At 34.1% G+C, this 16,380-nt stretch overlaps 1 protein-coding gene across 5 annotated transcripts in view; it reads left to right on the top strand.

The window, feature by feature from the left end:
- The window catches only part of MIPOL1 (mirror-image polydactyly 1), a 317,627-nt gene that overhangs the window by 191,771 nt on the left and 109,476 nt on the right, over nt 1-16,380 (top strand). The gene's annotated exons all lie outside the window — the stretch shown is intronic.

Genomic DNA, 16,380 nt, shown 5'->3' with positions numbered 1-16,380 from the left:
TATTTTTACTTTTAAGGTTTTACCTTTATTTATGAGGTGTATCAATTATGAGGTGATGTAAAACTGGAATTAGTATGTGGAATATGAAATTCAGTAAAGCCAAATTGATTATTTCAGTTAAGAGGATAAAGTTTTCTATTCATGGGGATATACATGGTAGGTCAACCTAAATTAAATAAACCGTATCTTTATATGATATGATTTACATTTATAAAAATTTACTTTTTGAACAATAAGTAGACAAGGATATCTTTGTTTTTTTTCAACATTTATATTCACTGAAAATATAATAAGATCTTATATACTACATGCTGGAAATGCTAAAAGGAAAAGAAATTTGCCATCTATTGGGTAGATAAATGTACAAAAAATGCAAATGTAATTAGATGAATGCTATAATAGATATATACACAAGGTGAAGTGAAGCATAGGAAAAAGAACAGGGTTTTTTTTGTTTTTTTGGTTTTTTTTTAATTTTATTTATTTATTTTTGGCTGTGTTGGGTCTTCGTTTCTGTGCGAGGGCTTTCTCTAGTTGCAGCAAGCGGGGACCACTCTTCATCGCGGTGCACGGGCCTCTCACTATCGTGGCCTCTCTTGTTGCGGAGCACAGGCTCCAGACACGCAGGCTCAGTAGTTGTGGCTCACGGGCCTAGTTGCTCCGTGGCATATGGGATCTTCCCAGACCAGGACTTGAACCCTTGTCCCCTGCATTGGCAGGCAGATTCTCAACCACTGCACCACCAGGGAAGCCCCAAAGAACAGTTTTTGTGGGGAGATTTGAAAGAATGCAGAGCAAGTTAATGAGTGTGCCAGTGAGCAAGGTGGGAAAGGCATGCTGAACAGTGGAAATGTATGTTATGGATGAGAAAATGCAGATGTGTATCCCAGGTTATTAAATCATACAGTAAAATTCTTAAATTGAAATGCATTGAAATTGGCATGAAAATAAGATATCTGAAGCACCCCCTGTTGAAATTAGCTGTGAATACTTGAGTACTGTTCTGAGTTATCCCTAGGTATTTTTAAATTTCAAAAAAAGCAGCATTTAGAGGAATTGTGTGCAGCAATCAGATATTCACTACATATCGCCATTCTTTTTTTTTGTGGAAGAGAGCGGATATATTATTTCCTGGCTTATTTTTAAACAGCAGTGAGTTTAGGAGTAGGTTTCACTTCTGCCTTCCCTGTGTTTAGGTCACCTAGGATATAATGAGAGGACGGCCCTCTTGCTTCAGTAGTAGCTATGGCTGCCTTGGATGGTAACTACAACCTGTACCTTCACAGAGAAGAGAAAGCATGATCAGCTGCTGTGTCACGTGTGTACTTTTCCAGTATTCCTGCATAGTGCAGAGGGAAAGGAGGACTGCTCCAGTGTCAGGGTAGATGTTTGCTCTTAACAGTACTATGTGAGAAATTAGGTCTTGTATTAGAACTGAGAAATCACAGAATAAATTCTACAGCCTAATAAAGGTGTCCAGACATTAAAACCAACAGTTTGCTCCTCTATTTGCACATTTTGCTAGCTTCTATATATCAGGAGCTTCCTTATGAATTATATAGTTTTAAATATTACAAATTTTCATGGGAAATTGGTTTCATAGAAATGGGCCATCTTTCTCTTTTTTTGTAATGTCCTTATCTCTCTTGTTTGTAATTATATAATTATATAAATATTGAAAGTCCTGTAATTACATGGAATGTGGCAAGCTTCTGATTTTTCATATTGGAAAGCCAGAGTGCCCAAGTGGCAACCTAAATAATATTTCTATAGAAAGTTTGCCTTTGTTCATTATTTTTTTTATTACAGCCTCTTTTGGTGAAATGATTTATTTACATGTTTTTTAAAGTTTCTGTCCCTATTAATTGTCCTGATGCCTAACTGAGGGCGTTCAGAACTGATAATCAGTAGCTTTTGTATTTAACTCTGGAAGAACAAGCTGCTTATGATGACCCAACAGAGACATGAGGAAGGTTTGTGAAAGGGGTGTATTCATCCAGCTCTAATCCTTGTTTTCAGAAAGACAGTGTCTTTAAGTGTTCTCTAATTAGTGAATAGATATGGTTGTAAATTCTTGTAGATACCTTTTTTGTAGGATAGAGATGGATGCCTGGCTTGTTTAAAATCTTTGTTTTACATTTCTGTTAAGTGAAATTTTAATATGAACATTTGACAATAGAAAATAGGAAAAGTAATTTTTATACATATAATTATTCCTATTTTATTAGTCTGCTCCATTGTGATGTTTCTTTTTTAACATCATCATAATTAGAAACTTGAATATTGTATAAGATGATGTCTACAAAATAAAAATAAGGTTTTATGTTTTGTTTTCCTGCTTGCTTGTTTGCTTTGCTGATCTCTTTGTGTACATAAAATAATGTTTACTTCTATGAAGTAAATTCTTTTTGGGTTTGGTAAAATTGCTTCTACCAGTCACTGAGGAAATGTAAACTAGGGAACAAGACACTGATATTTAGTCCTACCAAGAGGAAATATATTGCTTCAGTGAACTGAATATAAAACATGATCAGTGAAAACACCTGGAAATCAAAAAGAACAGATTTTAGTTATGCTTCTCTTTTTCAAAGAACTTAATGCTTAGCTATTATTGTTAGTACTAGAGAAGTAAGTTGGCAGTGACATTTGAAATATGATAAATAAAAGCCTACCGAATGTCTGCTTCTACTCTTAGCACTTGTCTGATTTCCTTCTCCAGAAATTGCATAATGGAAACTACCATAGGGTTAATGCGAGTCAAATACACAACCTTACTTGTTGTAATAAATGTATTCTCTATTACTGTGTAATGATAAAGCCATAGTTATTGAAACTACCAAAGTTATTGAAACAGTGGGATAGGAGCTTTTTGCCTTTATCACCTGTATTATTAATTGGAGATAATTACTGCAGAGCAGCTGGCTGTTGGTTTTAGGGAGCATCAATTGTTCTTCCCACCCAACTGTTGGCTAATAAGGATAGTCAACACATCTGTTTCAACAGCTGGTAATTAACAAAAGCCTAATTGCTGCAACTCTTTTAACATCCAATCTGTGAAAAAGAAGGGATGTAGAAGAATATTATTTACTTTGTGCTTTGCGCTCTCTGAAACCAGTTTCTCTTTTTTCTCTCTCCCTCCACTTTCTTTCCCTTACTTTGAACACCACTGCCTTTGTATGAAGCATTGAATGGCAAGAGAACACAATATGGTAATCCAGAGCTTAACTTTTTCAGATCTTTGTTGGTGTTTCTTATTGCAACATTTCTTTGCTAACTTGCAAGATAAAATGGATCAAAAGCATTTTGAGTAGTTCCATACAACAGTTAAAATCCGCAGCAGTGTGCCCTAGGCTGTGTTGCTGTTGTCTGCAGCATCCAAAAGGAAACAGGGAATTCTCTTTTTTTATGCTTTTCACATGCTTAAACACAACTCCCAAATAATTCCACATTCATATACAGAATTTTCGTTTAAATTAATGTTTATATTGATTAACACAAATGAAGTCAGGTTTAGCAGTTTCTCTTCCTTTGTTTTGTCATCTCTTAAAAACTTCAGTTGCTTTGTTTAATGCCTCTATGTCAACTTAAAGTATTCAAGAAAACTTTTAATTTGTATGTGAAATCTTGCTTCCTCTGTTTTTCTTTAAAATGTGTCTTGGTCTTTTTTAAAACTTCGTCTTTAATTCAGATAACTTCAGTTATTTCTAGTTGATTTTTAAGATGACTAGGAAATTTACTGGCTTAGTGTTAGAAACCAGAGTAAAATGGTTTCACAAATGAGAGACTTATAAATTAACATTTCTTTCCTTTGAAATTTCTTAGTACTCTTATTTAATTATGAACTATTTCAGTAAAAATATCTTTCATATAACCTTGGTTATAAAGCTTTATATTTATGTTTTATATAATTGTAATTTTTGCTAGTTACATATTAATGTTTACCTATTTAAAAATTTCCATGTAGAATGTAACTTATTAAGATGTTGTTTTCCTTTGTATAAGAATATGTTTTTCCAGTTATCATGGCTGATTTTTCAGTAGCCTTTTCCATAGTCTTACATTTTCTTTATAGCCTATATATATAAAAACTTTACAGTGAATGATATTTTTATTAATTAGAGATTACATGATCATACTGATTTTCCTTTTAATGCATTCATAAAATTTTAGATTAATGTTAAGGTTAATCTGATAGACAGTGATTACGGTACTCATTTAATATGAGTATTAGAAAATTCCTTAGCAAAAATGTTACTCAAGTTCACTTGATTAAACTCGCTTCACTAACTTTTCAGTTGGCAATATTTCTACGCAGGCAGTTCTTTAATTGTTGTTAGGTATGTTGAAAGGTATGGAAGAAATTCTACCCAAGTGCTTGCCATGGACTGAATTGCAGATTGCATAATTTCAAAATTTCTTGCTGGCAGGACAAGTTTAAGTTTAGTTCAGCAGGTGTTCAGGTGGTGAAGTGTATTATAGATGTAGTGAAAAACATACACGATCCTGAACAAATAAACAAAATACTGCTGACTAAAATTCTAACTAAATAGAAGAGCACCGGCCTATAGAGAAATGTTTACAACTCCTGTAAAGGAGGGGAATATTGTCATTTTGGGAAATGTTTGCATCTTGAGTTTAAATAAGAATTTAATTTTCTCTGTGTGCTCATGTTCTTAGGTAGTACCAGAGAGAGCAAGCTTGGTGAAAGGAATGTATCATGCCATGAGAAAGGAGAATGGACTTTTGGGGGGAACTCACATTCCAGCTGATGCTTTAAGTGTTTTCTTGCATATAATTTTTTTTTCCAGAGGAAATAACCTCAAGAACAAGTGGTGTGATAGACAGAAAATCAATAATTTTATGGATATTCTCTGAAGACTATGAATACTGCATGATTAACTTGTTTTCTAGACATTAAAAGAAACAAATCTCATTAAATGATGGATAGATTATTAGTGAAGCCAGTGAGATGGTCAGTGGTTTTGTACATATCGGTATAAATGACTTTCAAAGGTATAGTCAAGAAGTCCTGGGAGCCAGACATCTAATGGGATCTAACTAGCAACAAATTTAAGATCAAGGTAGTATCTTCTGAGATAGAGTTCATTCAGTGGAAAAGATAGAGCCTCCACAGTCTGAATTAATGGACAAAGAAATGGTTCAAATTAAATATGTTAAATTACTTATGGCTTAAAAATTGAATGATATCATACACTAAAAATAAAAGCACAAAAATAAGACTTTAAAATAAATGACAGTGAACAGAAAAAGAGCTACAAATTGGAGTAAACTATGTTACCTTTAGAGTCATCACAATAGGATATAACAGCTTGTTAAAAGTTGGAGAAGAGGTCGGCAAAGTAGTTAATGCACAGACTCAGGATTGTTTATTTAATGGATAGTTAAGAGTTCTGTACTCAAATTCTGGTTCTGACACTAACTGTTATTTATAACCTTAAAACCTGAGAGGTTTAAGTAAATAATTTCCGAAGAAGTGGTTCTCCCACCACAAGGAATTTTTTTTCCTGAAGGATTCACGTTGTTAAAGGTAGTTAATGGGGAATGTTTCAATTTCTACTTTTCAACATTTTATCAATTAAATAATTACTTATATATACTTTTCCCCTTTAAAATAAGCAAGACTATGATAACTCCTAAGTATTTGTTAAATTAGAATATGTGGCAGTTATTGGAAATCAGACATCTAACAAGCTTATGATACAGTTTATCACTAAACTGAACCATGCTAGCTGCTGTAGTGATTCTGACCATTAAACTGTTTTAAATAGTTTTCATTCTTATATTATATTGTATTTATTGTAGAACAAAGAGGCTATTGTTTAAAGACAGGAAGCAAAAGAAATACTAATCATGTCACACTAGTTAATACAGAGCTTAAAAGTTATGATATTGAAAATATTGTTAGGGTGACTGTGTTCAAAATTTTACTTTACATTTCATATATTTGGATTTTAGACTGGATAGCCACACAGTGGGTTGTTCTCAGAGAAGGGCTTGCAAGTGGCAATCTGAAACCTTCTCTTGTATCTTTTCTATTGAAAAGCAATTCAGGAAAATTATTAAACTATTAAAATAATTAAATCCAGTTAATGTACCAAATGTGAGAATTCCAAACATTAAATTATAAAAACAGTTTGGTCTACTTTTGATTGCATAATATGTGTTAAATTTCAATATAGGCTTTTCCTTCCTGAAGTGTGGCAAAAACATACTGTGGCGACTGTTCTGCTGCTGACCTGCCAGGTCCTGGGCAAAATCTAATTCATGCATTGCTAGACTCACAAAAACTAGACGAAAGCTTCCAAAGATTTTACTTCACCAAAAAATTGGGAGTTGAACCAGAAACATCCCCCTCTCCAATGGTAAGCAAACAAGTGTACCCCAGCTACACCAGGGGCAAACATCTATAGAAGTACTTTGATCTTCACTTGGGATCCCAATCTGAGCCAGAAACTGCAGCATTAATCCAGACTCCTTGAACTTTATCTAGGAATTGTCCCTACTGACTCCCTGATGAAACAGACACAAGTTCTCCTGAGAGAAAGGCATCGCCAATTTAGTCCAGCACAATTCCCATAAATTATTATCTGGAAAATGTGAATGCACAACAAAGGTCAATCAAGCACATGAGAAAGAAAACCATTATAAATGGTAGTCAACAGACACAACAAACCCAAAAAGAGAACACACTAACACAATAAAGTCATCTGTAGAATATAGAATAGCTATGTACGAAATGCTTCAATGAATATTTAAATAAATAGATTATGAATCACAACTATGTGAATAAGCCACAGTGTATTCTAGGAAACACCAGGCAAATCTGAAAAAGAATCACATACAATTTCCAAAAAAAGAAAAAAACATGAAAATAACACATTTTCAGACAACTAAAAATTGAGTTAGTCATTTTCAGCTTTGTATTAAAGAAACTTTCTTTAAATAGAAGGAGCATGATTCCATAAGGCAGGGGTCCCCAACCCCTGGGCCATGGACTGGTACCAGTCCACAGCCTGTTAGGAACCAGGCCTCACAGCAGGAGGTGAGCAGTGGGCGAGCAAGCAAAGCTTCATCTGCTGCTCCCCATCACTCGCATTACCGCTTGAACCATTCCCCCCACCCCCCAGTCCTTGGAAAAATTGTCTTCCACGAAACCAATCCCTGGTGCCAAAAAGGTTGAGGACGGCTGCCATAAGGAACCTTCCAACCAGGAAGGAATGAAACACAAAAAAAGTGACAAGTATAAATGCACATTGACTCAAGAAAATAATATTAATAATGTCCTTTGGGGTTCAAACCTAAATAAGATGAATTATAATACATTTAAAGAACAGTAACAAATAAATTGGGAGGAAAGTAAATAGAGTTAAAGGATTTTAGGTCCTCTCATTGTCCAGGAGTATTAATATTAGATTTATGATAAGTCAACTTGAGTCTTGTAATTTCTGGGATAACCGTTAAAAGAATGTGAAGGAAGTATTAGGTTCAAATAAAGAAGAGAAATGTGATAATAAAAGAACCCAAAATATAACAAGAAAAGGTAATTTTAAAACAAAAAAGTAGCAGAACTGGCAGGGCAAATAGAAAGCACAAAATAAGAATGTATACTTAAGCCCAAATCTAGAGGTAATTACATTAAATGTAAAATGATCAAATGTCCCAGTTAAAAGACAAAGATTTTTAGACTGGAAAAAAATACAGGCAAACCTCATTTTATTGCACCTTGCTTTATTGCGCTTCACAGATACTGAGTTTTTTACAAATTGGAGGTTTGTGGCAACACTTTGTCAAGCAAGTCTATCAGCGCCATTTTTCCAACAGCATTTGTTCACTGTGTGTCACATTTTAATAATTCTCACTATTTCAGACTTTTTCATTATATTTGTTATGGTTATCTGTGATCAGGGATCTCTGATGTTACTATTGCAAAAGGATTACGACTCACTGAAGGCTCAGATGATGGTTAGCATTTTTTAGCAATAAAGTATTTTCTAATTAAGGTATGCACATTTTTTTAGACATAATGCTGTTGCATACTTAATGGACTACAGTATAGTATAAACATAACATTTATATGCACTGGGAAACCAGAAAATTAATGTCACTTTGTTTATTGCAATATTCACTTTATTGTGGTGGTCTGGAACCGAACTCGCAATATCTCTGAGGTCTGCCTTTATGCTGTTTACAGTAGTCACGTCTAAACCTAGGCATGTAAAGAAGATTGACGTTAACAGGATATAAAAAAGATATGCCATGCAAACACAAATAAAAAGAATGCTGTTGAAACTTTATTAGTATCAGGGAAAATAGAATTTAAAGCTGCAAGGTTTTTAAATTCATTTATTTTGCTTTATATACAATAGGTGAAATCATGGCTCACTGACAAGATGGTTTCCTGTCACAATGCAGTGTTACCATGCAAGCTCGTGGTTGCCATACAACCACTATTAACTCCTTTTTTTCCTTCCTATCATTATGTGCCCTGGCAAACCTGTTCTAGAACAGTGTGAATTACAGGTATTTTGTTTCATCGCCCCGAGAAACATGTTCACCTAGACAAATCAAACATTTCCTTTCTTCATTTCCCCATGTATCTGACATCATTAACCAAAAGCTTATAAAGACCAACAGATATTCAGCAGGCTCTGTGTAAACCTGTAGTCTCTGGTACTCTAGATACATAGTCGGCAGACTATGGCCTCTGGACCGGCTGCCTGTTTTTATAAATAAAGTTTTTTTGGAATACAGCCATGCTTGTTCATTTACATATTGTCTATGGCTGCTTTCACTTTACAACAATAATTGAGTAGTTACAACAGAATCTTTATGGCTCACAAGTCTAAAATATTTACTATCATCATAGTCCTTAACAACCATGCTTTAGACGACCACATGGCTTGAACTTACACTTTAAACCCAATTCCTTCTCACCTTATTGACCTGTTACTTGATACAATGCTCTTCCTTACTGACATAAGTTATTTCCACAATAATTTCACATCAAAGTTTCAATTGTGTCTATTGTACAGCTTATATATTTGTTCACTTTGATCTGGCTATATAGTATGGTAAGTTATCTCATTTTATCATTGTATAATCATCCTGAGACATGATGATTATCACCCCCATTTTATCAAAGAGAAAATTGAGGTTCAGTGGCCCTAACCTGTTCAGTTATTCATAGAATAATTCAAAGAACTAATTGCTGGAAGTCAAACCCAAGTTTGTTCTTAATCACTGTGCTGTGCTCTCTTTCTTGCATACTTCTCTCTACCCTCCTTTTCTCTTGTTTCATGGTTTCTGCTCACTGCTCATAGGCCAATGTCTGCCTATGAATGTTTTTATTTCTGTTTCCATTTCTTTCCTCTCTCATGTCAGATGATAGATCACTAGACAGTGCATATATGACTGCTTTTAAGTCTAGAACCTGATCATCCTTGGTCTGAGAGACATGACATGAGGACAAAACATAACAACCTCTGAGGAATAACCTTTGAAGAGCAATACACTGTAGTGATATACTGTGGTGGACAATCCCAGTCTTCCTATGAAGGGGAAATGTAATTGAAATCAGTAATTTGTATCTTTCTGATATAGTAGCTTCTAATTTTTTTAGATATTCTTTTGTAGTGTTTCTTTACTAGGTTCTTAACATGCTTCTGAGGTTCAAAAGTCAAATACTAGAATGGCTATAGTCATATTGTTTGAGCAATTGTGTAATTAGACAAATTGTTTGAAAACATCTAATAAGGTATCTTACAGATGTGTTTAATAATGGAGCACAGTCTATATATACTTGTGGTTACTCTGTAAAACACTTCTATTAAAACAATTAACACACATGTTAATTACATGTCAATAATAAGCAATATTTTCCAGATAGTTGTATTCTAGTTCCAACTTTCCTTCTAACCAGCTATGAAACCTTGAACAATTTCCAAATGTTTCCCTAAACGTGTTGTATTAGCAAAAGTTTCCTCACCTAAAAAAAGTAGGGGACTGTATTACCTCTGAGATCCTTTTCAGGTCTAACATTATTTGATTCCATGATTTAATTTGTGCTATATGTTTCTTTATTTAGCAGATATCACACATAAGATCAGATGCCTATGGACTTATATATACTACCAAATGTAAAATACATAGCTAGTGGGAAGCAGTTGCGTAGCACTGAGAGATCAGCTGGGTGCTTTGTGACCACCTAGAGGGGTGGGTTAGGGAGGGGTGGGAGGGAGACGCAAGAGGGATGGGATATGGGGATATATGTATATGTATAGCTGATTCACTTTGTTATAAAGCAGAAACTAACACACCATTGTAAAGCAATTATACTCCAGTAAAGATGTTAAAAAAAAAAAAGATCAAATGCCTCTGTTCTCTGATAAAAACAGATTTCTGTTAATGGTCTTGCAGGTTCCAAAGGAAGGCTTAACTGTATCAGACTATTACTATTAAAAACACATTCAAAAACAAACATAACAAGATTTTAAAGTAAGATAAAAGTGGTTTCTCCACAATATCCATAACAAATAGTGTTCAGTGATGTGAATAGTGTAGTCTTTTCTTTGTCATTCCACATTACTAGGTAAAATTCTAAGGAAACGATGTAGTTCATTTCCAATCCAGTAGTAAACGATGTAGTTCATTTCTAATCCAGTAGTAGTATGAATGGTTGTCCTATTTAGATGGCATTGCTGAAGATAGATATAGTTTAGGAATAATGAGATACTTAATTAAAAGGTTAACCTAACATTAGTTAACCAACATTTTTTTTCAGTCATTTAAGGTAAATAAGTTCTGGAGAAGTGATAATGTACAGCATAGTAACAATACTGAATCATATATTTGAAAGTTACTACTTGAGTAAATCATAAAACTTTTCATCAGAAGAAAAAAAATTTGTAATCATGTGAGGTGGCGGATGTTAACTAAACTTATTGTGGTATTTATTTTGCAATATGTATATACACCAAATCATTATGTTGTACACCTAAAATTAATACAATGTTGTATGTCAATTATATCTTAATAAAACTGGAAATAAAAAAAGAGAAAAGGTACAACACACACACATACACACACACATCCCAGAATGCTGTATATTGAAGTATAAGGGAGAAATATGTATTTTGGACCAAATAAGCTTGAATATGTATTTGAGTTCTGTCAGTCACTAGCTCTGTTATATTTACAAGTTGCTTAATGTTCATGAACCTCAGTTTTATCACCTGTAAAATAGGGATACTAGGAGCTATCTCATAGATTGATTGTGAGGATAGACTATAGTAATGGATTTCAAGTACTTGGTACAATGTCCAACCCATAGAAGGCATTCAACAAATGGCATTGCTATTGTATTGATAGTTAACCACAAATGCTTTTTGTTTTGTTTTGTTTTTTATAAATTTATTTATTTATTTTTGGCTGTGTTGGGTCTTCGTTGCTGCACGCGGGCTTTCTCTAGTTGTGGCAAGCGGGGGCTTCTCTTATTGTGGAGCACAGGCTTTAGGCACACGGGGTTCAGTAGTTGTGGCACGCGGCAGGCTCAGTAGTTGTGGCTCATGGGCTCTAGAGCGCAGACTCAGTAGTTGTGGCGCACGGGCTTAGTTGCTCCACGGCATGTGGGATCTTCCCGGACCAGGGCTCAAACCCGTGTCCCCTGCATTGGCAGGCAGATTCTTAACCACTGCACCACCACGGAAGCCCTTGTTTTGTTTTTTATTGAAGTATAGTTGATTTACAGTGTTGTGTTAATTTCTGCTGTACAGCAAAATGATTCAGTTATACATATGTATATATACATTCTTTTTTATATTCTTTTCCATTATGATTTATCACAGGACTTTGAAAATAGTTCCCTGTGCTATACAGTAAGACCTTGTTATTTATCTATTGCATATATAATAGTTTGCATCTGCTCACCCCAAACTCCCACTCCATCCCTCCGCCACCCACCTCCCCCTTGGTAACCACAAGTCTGTTTTCTATGTCTATGAGTCTGTTTCTGTTTCACAGATAAGTTCATTTGTGGCATATTTTAGATTCCACATGTAAATGATATCATATGGTATTTGTCTTTCTCTTTCTGAGTTACTTCACTTAGTATGATAAGCTCTAGTTCCATCCATGATGCTAAAATGGCATTATTTCATTCTTTTTTATGACTGAGTAGTATTCCATTGTGTATATGTATCTTCTTTACCCATTCATCTGTCAGTGGACATTTAGGTTGTTTCCATGTCTTGGCTATTGTGAATAGTGCTACTATGAACATAGGGGTGCGTGTATCTTTTTGAATTATAGTTTTGTCTGGGTATATGCCCAGGAGTGTAATTAGTGGATCATATGGCAACTCTATTTTTAGTTTTTAGAGGAACCTCATATTATTGTCCATAGTGGCTGCACCAGCGTACATTCCCACCAACAGTCTAGAAGGATTCCCTTTTTTCCACACCCTCTCCAGCATTTGTTATTTGTAGACTTTTTAATGATGGACATTCTGACTGTTGTGAGGTGGTATCTCATTGTAGTTTTGATTTGCATTTCTCTAATAATTAGCAATGTTGAGCATCTTTTCATGTGCCTGTTGGCCATCTGTATGTCTTCTTTGGAGAAATGCATATTTAGTTTTTCTGCCCATTTTTCGACTGGATTGTTCTTTTTTGTTCCTGAGTTGTATGAACTGTTTGTATATTTTGGAAATTAATCCCTTGTCGGCTGCATCATTTGCAAATATTTTCTCCCATTCCGTAGGTTGTCTTTTCATTTTGTTTATGGTTTCCCTTGCTGAAGCACAGATGTTTTTAAGTTTTATCAATTTAGGCAGCACATTTGGCAGTTTCTTTATAATGTATATAACTTAATAGAATACATAACTTTTAAAGTATATAAACACACACACTTATCATGGGACCCAGCAATTCCAGTCCTTGGTGTTTATGTAAGTAAGAGAAATGAAAGCGTATTTCCACAAAATGATCAATATGCAGATGTTTATTGCAGATTTATTAAAACTGCCAAAAGGTGGAAACAATCCAAATATTCATCAACTGGTGAATGAATATGCACATTGTTGTACATCCATGCCATGGAATATTGCTCAGTGATATAAAGGAATGAACTACGGATACATGTAATAATATGAATGAATGTTAAAAGCGTTAAGTAAAAGAAGCCAAATTCAAAAGGCTGCCTACTATATGATATTTATATGGCGTTCTAGAAAACGGAAACCTATAAGGGTGAAAATCACATCAGTGGTTGCCAGGGGCTGCATGTAAAGGAAGGACATTGACTGCAGTGTTGCATGAAGGAACATTTTGGGGTAGTGAAAATATTCTGTACCTTGACTGTGATTGTTATTATATGACTCTATACATTTTTCAAAATTTACACAACTGTACATCAAAAATGGGTGAATTTTTACTTTGTCTAAGTTATAACTGAATAAGCCTGCCTAAAAAATTCATCCATGTGTATACTTACATATGTGATGCATGTTTTGATTCAATAAAATTTTTGCCTAAAAATTCAAGTTTAAAAAGTGCTATACTTGTGTAAAATGTTTAGCATACAGTTGTCCATACAGTCGCCCCTCGTTATCTGGAGGGCATTGGTTCTAGGACCCCCACAGATACCAAAATCTGTGGATGTTTAGGTCCCTTAGTCGGCCATCAAGTAACTGTGGATGTGGAACCCACAGATACTGAGGGCTAACAGTATATAGAAATTCTGACTCACTGTAGGCTTTGCTCAAAAATATATTTTTAAGTATGTTTATCCAAAATTTCAAGGTAGAATATAAATATAAAGATTCCAAATAGTAAGTAAAAAGGGGAATATAGATATTTTAATCCAGTATAAGTAGAGGAAAAAAGAAACAAAGGAAAAGGATGCCAAATATGAAAAACATGTAAAAATAAGTCCAAATATATCTATAATCCCAATGTACTGCACATGTTCACAACGTGTGACGGTACTATAATCAGAATAGATAAACATATTAATACAAATAAGAGTCAAAAGCATAATACTATCCAAAAAAGCAATTGTCTGCGAATGTGTAGAGTATCATTTATATAAAGTTTAGAAATGTGTAAACAATCACATATATTTTCTGTAAGTACATAACTACATAGTAAACGTATAAAATATTCTTGAAAATGATGAACCCAAAATCATGGAAGTGTTTCACTTTGGGGGTTGGAGGGAAGGAAGGGAATGCAGCTAGCGAGTGCAACATATGGGTTGGGGTGGAGGATTTCTTTTTTAATAGGAAGCAAAATAACAAAAATTCTTTTAAATTTAAAACAAGGTTTTTAACAGTGTGTAAAGAGTACCATCAATATTGTAAATAGATGTATTTAGTTGCAAATATACATATATGCTTGTATGTGTATAGGCTATTTCTGGAAGGATATACAACAAACAGGTAACTGGAAATCTCGGAAGGAGATTTGTAGTACTGAAGATTGGGGGTGGGAGATTTACAAGTAATTACCAGAAATATGGGAAATATGATGACAGAGAAACAGGAAAAGTATGTTGTTTGCTAATTTTTTGTTTTTGAGATGAAATATATTTTTGACTTGTAATGTGATGGAATTATATGATATTAGTAATGGAAGTAGGAAATGCAGTAGACGTAAGTGGCACATTTAAGTTAGTTAAATTTTCTTACATTGCATATACCATAAATCCAACTCAAACTAGCCTAAGCCAAAAAAAAAAAAAAAAAATTTATGTACCCAGGAAGTCCAAGAAATGGATCTAGATCTGTCTGGTGTACCGGGATCCAGGATACAAATGACCTCATCAAGATTCAGTTTTCTTCTGGGCCTAGTGGGATAGACTACTCTGTTTGAACGATCTAGATCAGATATACCTGAGGTAGTGGGGAAGGAAGTTCATCCTAGCCACCAAGACTGAACAGGATCACTGTGGCAAAGTTGACCAGGTAAGCGTATATCTGATAAAGTAGCGGAAGGAGCTTGTAACGCCAGAAAGTTTATAATAACTTTGAACATAGTCACCAGGGCCTAGATACAAGATTAGGCATTTGGAATTAATAAATTAAGTGGATTGCTATGAAGCAACACCAAATCTTCGTAGCCAACTAAATATAGGAAGAGAAGTGAAATATTCATTATTACCAAAGCACGGGAATTTAAGTACAGTTCTCACGATCTCATTTTCATTGCAGAAATTTCTTAGGCAGAATCTTTGTTATGACTTTTTCCTGCTAGAACACTGTTGGTTTTGTTTCTTGGTTTGGGTTTTTGGGGGGGTTTTGGTTTGCTTTTTGCAGAAGCACCAGGTACAAAATCTTCAAAATAATCATCTAAGGTATTTAACATTGTCACATATTTATTTAGCAAATTCTCAGTTACCTGTCAAATATTTGATATTTCTTAAATTGCATGCAACAGGATGTCTGATGTTTTGTAAGTTGAATGTGATATATCCTTTTTTGGGCAATTCTTTTTGGTTTGTTATTAGTCACATTGAGTATCTGGTCTTCCAAGTTACCATTTCAATCACATATTATAGTATACTCAAAACTGGCAAAGCTGTTAATTATTGGCGTCAAGAACCAGCTTTACATGCTTTTTTAATAATTTTTGAGAATGTTTCATCTATAATTCTAGAATGTGACATGTTGAAGCAAGCACTCAAACATCTTAAATTTAATTAAAAAGTAACTCTTTGTTAGAATTTGCTAGCCCAGATAGAGAACTAATTAATTAATTTAGTGCCTAATTTTATATACAAAGATCTAAACTGCTACATGCTTTTATAATTCTGCATTATTAAAATAGAAAAGTGGCATTGTCTAATGTTCATTTATATTACACTCATTAATTTTCCTATGATCAGATTTCATAATTTGTCTTGTGACTTCATTCTTATGCAAGAAAATAATTTCAGTGAAGTCATATGATTTCAGCAAAGTTAGTGAATTTCTACCTCCAACTTTTGATTACTTTTTAATTATTACAGTTAGTGTAGTTTGTGAGGTATGTGATACCAGTTTGCTTTGTGTTATCTATCAAACACCATTTAAAGTGAAAGATAGCCTTTTCATGGAAATTAAACTTTGAATAAACAAAACTGAAATCTGACTTACCAGTACCATACTTTAAAAGTTGGGTTGATAACTCTTTTTGACTATGCCTGAAATTCAGTGGGAATGATGGTTGGAAGGTAGCAATTCTTTTAAAATTACTAGTTTGAACCCTATTGAAAAACTGATTAAGACTCTTTAAAATTTGAGTATTATAGGCAGAGATGAACAATAACATCCCTTGAATAAAATATTTCTAACATTCAAGATTGCTGCCATTCTCCCTTTAGAGA

Source organism: Eschrichtius robustus, chromosome 1 (genome assembly GCF_028021215.1).
Source record: "Eschrichtius robustus isolate mEscRob2 chromosome 1, mEscRob2.pri, whole genome shotgun sequence".
Lineage (NCBI taxonomy): Eukaryota > Metazoa > Chordata > Mammalia > Artiodactyla > Eschrichtiidae > Eschrichtius > Eschrichtius robustus.
The sequence above is the reverse complement of the archived record's forward strand: the minus strand, read 5'-3'. Positions and strand labels throughout refer to the sequence as shown.